This window comes from Palaemon carinicauda, chromosome 10 (genome assembly GCF_036898095.1).
Source record: "Palaemon carinicauda isolate YSFRI2023 chromosome 10, ASM3689809v2, whole genome shotgun sequence".
Taxonomy (NCBI): Eukaryota; Metazoa; Arthropoda; class Malacostraca; order Decapoda; family Palaemonidae; genus Palaemon; species Palaemon carinicauda.
Window position 1 is genome coordinate 77358230 of NC_090734.1, and position 4191 is coordinate 77362420.

The window sequence follows — 4191 nt, forward strand, 5'->3', positions numbered from 1 at the left end:
AGAAAACTACAGATGGAAAGTTATAATGGGACAGTTCCAGACATCACCACAAGTTGTGCTGACCTAGGGCCTAAATATCACCCACTCTTTGCCCTCTGTATTCTTAGTGGGTGGAACACAACCTCTCATCCCAATGAGAAAGGCAAGATCAGCACACTCAATACTATTCTGAGAGGGGACGTCCCAGACTTTGCCTATGTAATTTCTGAGGTGGATGTCTCAAAGGCCGATTTATACCAACCTGGAATTTTGATGGAAACTGCCCGCATGATGTTCACCAATATGATGAAAAACCGCAATTTGACAACCCTTCCTCCAACAACACCCAAACTGCTGCAGCACGTGCTGAGGGTTCATTTCATTGTGATGTTGTGGAAAGTGGCAAGTAACCAAGCTCCTCCTGGCAAGTTAGTTGATTTAACTAAATTTGGATGGTAGACAGTGTATAATGTAACAGTTCCTGCCATTGCTAAGGGGAAGCCTGCGCCACCAAAGCAATTACATGTGATCTGGTGTCGGTGGAGGATGGAGAATAAGAGATGTATCAACAAGATATGTGGGGGCCCCAAAGAGCACCTGTTATACACATCATATTGCCGTTGCAATGGTGAATATGGATATTGCAGTCCATACACCATAAAAAGGAATGTTGTAGCTATAATGTTGGATGCTGACGTGAAGATAGTGAACAGACAAAAAATACGTTTTTTATTTCATTTTCTATTAAAGTTATGCAGTCACTATTTTTTTGTTTAATCATTACACGTTATATATGCACTTACTTAATAATATATTTCAGACAAGGAAACCATAAATAGGATAAATGATATAAATATAAACTTGATTTTTCTATAATTATTTTTTCTACAATGTTAAATTTAACGTTTTCCTACCCTTGAGACATAATGTTATAGTGGAAGTGAAACCATGAAACCAAAAATGGATTCTAGACACATAAAAAAAGACAACCCTGATGAAAGGTAATACATATTTTAGGTCAATCATGAAGATAAAAAAACCCATGTGGTATTTGGCAGGTATCCTGGATCATGTAAATTGCGCAAGTTGGCCGGCATTGCACTTTGGGTAACCAAGCTAGAATTTTTCTGTTTACTTACAAATATCTTTATAAGACAAACTTTTCTCTTACGTTGTCAACAGATGGACTCTGGAAGAGAAGAGACATTTAAACAAAACATACTCTTTAAATCTAGTCCTTGAAATTAAATAAATAATATTAAAACCAACAACACTTATGAATATCCCACCGGCCATAGAAATAAGCTATATATATATATATATATATATATATATATATATATATATATATATATATATATATATATATACTGTATATATATATTTATTTATATATATATATGTATATATATATATATATATATATATATATATATATATATATATATATATATATATATATATAAAGGATATGTTAATTAGAGATTCACCTGTACAAAGCAATGGATGTGTTTATGAAATCCCATGTAATCAATGCAATAAAAGATATGTAGGACAAAGTGGTAAAGACCTTGAAACGAGACTAAAACAACACAGATATAATATTCAAACAGGAAACCAAACAAGTAGTTTGTTTCAGCATATGGATAACCATGATCACTCTATTAATTGGAAAGGGGCAAAAGAAATTTTATATTGTAAGGACATAACAAAACGCAATATCAAAGAATCATGTATCATAAAGAAAAACCCGTGTAAAATTGATCAACAATAACCCAGGAATGTATAGACTTGATGAACTACTTATAAACAATGTATTTAAACAATTGTCATTTTTAAACTAGCTGTAATTTGTAAACTCCCTGATTTTTAAACTATCTATAATTTTAAACTAGTTGTGTGCTAATTTTTTATGTTATTGTATTATTTCTTGTTTACTGCTGTCGCAATGGTGACCTTGATCCTGTTCTTAACTTTGTATCAATTGGCCCTGAAGAATACGAAAGCGCTAGTCCAAGAATTTCGTTTTTCTGATCCTTCCTCCAGCTTAGTGACAAATATATATATATATATATATATATATATATATATATATATATATATATATATATATATATATATATATATATATATATATATATATATGATGGCATATTTGCTTCTAGAAAGCTTAAGAATTAGTAGAATACAGGGCAAAGCAAACCTCGTAGTTAATATTTCTGGAATGTTTTTTACTTTCACAAGAGCAACAATAGCTATTTACTGAACAGAGAGCATCTTCAACATAATCAATTACCGAAATAGATGAAATTACAATATATTTCGAAAGATTGTATTTCCCTCTTGGAGACATCTTCACGTGATGGTAGTCATGCTTGAACTGAAGGGAAGGGTGGAAAAGAAAAGGATTTTTTTTTAATAATATCTGGCAATGCAGTTGAGTTTGGTTGAGGAAGCAATGGTATGAAATGGATGTTGTGCAGGTAAAATAAATTCATGTGACTGATCAGGACTGGTATATTTTTCCATAGCTGATTCGAATAACACGTTGTTCATTATGTGTTTCACAATTGATTAGGGTCTTTAAGTCAAGCTTCCGAATTTCACATGTAATACTTTCTCCATAGATGGTACATTCATCCCTTGCTAATCTATCTTTCAAAATCTTGTATGCCTCTTTAGCTTTCTCAACATCATCATCTTTCCCCTTGCTTTGTAGCTTTCTTAACTTTCTGTGAGGCCTCAGCAACTTCTACATCCAGATCTTTTGACCTTCCCGGGGTTTCAGCATCAACATGAGCTCCAGGTTCATCCTGAATAATAAAAAAAAGGATAAAAATGAAATACAAAATGTATCATAAAAAAACACATATGTGTATATTCAGTAATAATATGTAGGCATTAATGGTCTAGCAAATTACACATTATGTGTTTCCAATGATTGATAAATTACTAGGGGGTTGGTGTGTGGGGTTCAGAAATATACTATCTGCTGATTGTGGGGATCTCGAAGGGTGGTATGGGACCAATTTTGCTTACACAGTCAAATATCCTGGCTTCTAGCCTAAACACCCTCAAACTATGTCCCACCTGGTTAAGTGGATAGTGACTGTCTGGTTATCATCTGGACCGAGTTCAAATCACATTCATGCCTAAGTGTTTATATATATATGTATATATATATATATATATATATATATATATATATATATATATATATATATATATATATATATATATATATATATATATAAAGGTATATAACATTACTATTCATAAGTTATTTACCAAAAACAAATTTTCGAGGCCGCAGAATGAACACGAATGAAAACCGATATCAAGAGAGTTTGAACAGTTTGTGGCATTTTATAAATTTCATTGGTGCTTGTGATGGAAAGCACAGTGTAATTTAGTGTTTTCAGAAGTCTGGTAGTACATTCGATAATTGCACGGAAATATTCAATATTTTATTAATGGCTGTGGTTAATGCCAGATAATGTTTTACCTGTGTTCATATTGGTTGTCAAGGGTGAATTTAAGAAACTACCTTATGCAAAAGGTTATTTGAAAATCAGCTCTGCCTACTATCTCCCACACCTTTACCTGGTAAGGGGAAGACATTACCTTATGTGCGAGTTGCAGATGAGGCTTTTCGTTGCAAGTGCATATCATGAAGCCTTTAGTGTCACACATAATAGAGGACCACTTGAGCGAATTCACAACTACAGACTTCTTCGCGTTCGTAGTGTGGTGGAGAAGGATTTTGGCTTACTGGCTTCTGTCTTCCGAAAGCTTAGAAGGCCTCTGTGGTTAATGTGAATCATTTTGAACTCGTTTCAATGGCAAAAATTTACCTTTACAATTTCCTACGTAAGTATATAACTTCTAAATCCTTGTACTCACCACAAGGTTCTTTAAATGTTAATATTGAATATGGACCAAAGAAAGATGTGCATGGAGAAAAGTGATATCTGCAGATACGAGCATGGTTGACTAAAGTGTAAACCACAGAGGCCTTTGTGGGATGCTAAGCATGTGAGAGAGGAATCTATGGAATATTTCTTTTCAGACGCTGGATAAGCCCTTTTGGAAAGAATCTTATGCATAGTCTTTTGTGGAACAGTCAAATGTTTCGTTACGTTACTTTTTTAATGTAATCATCACGTAATATGTAGACCCAGTATTATTTTCCAACTGTGGTATAACCTCTGA

At 33.2% G+C, this 4191-nt stretch overlaps 1 long non-coding RNA gene across 1 annotated transcript in view; it reads right to left on the minus strand.

Annotated features, from left to right (window-relative positions):
• Positions 1-2480: 2480 nt before the first annotated feature.
• The window catches only part of LOC137648429 (uncharacterized), a 2207-nt gene continuing 496 nt past the window's right edge, over positions 2481-4191 (minus strand). Inside the window, exon 2 of the long non-coding RNA XR_011045613.1 lies at positions 2481-2792. This is a non-coding gene — a long non-coding RNA (uncharacterized lncRNA). The remainder of the gene's footprint in view (positions 2793-4191) is intronic.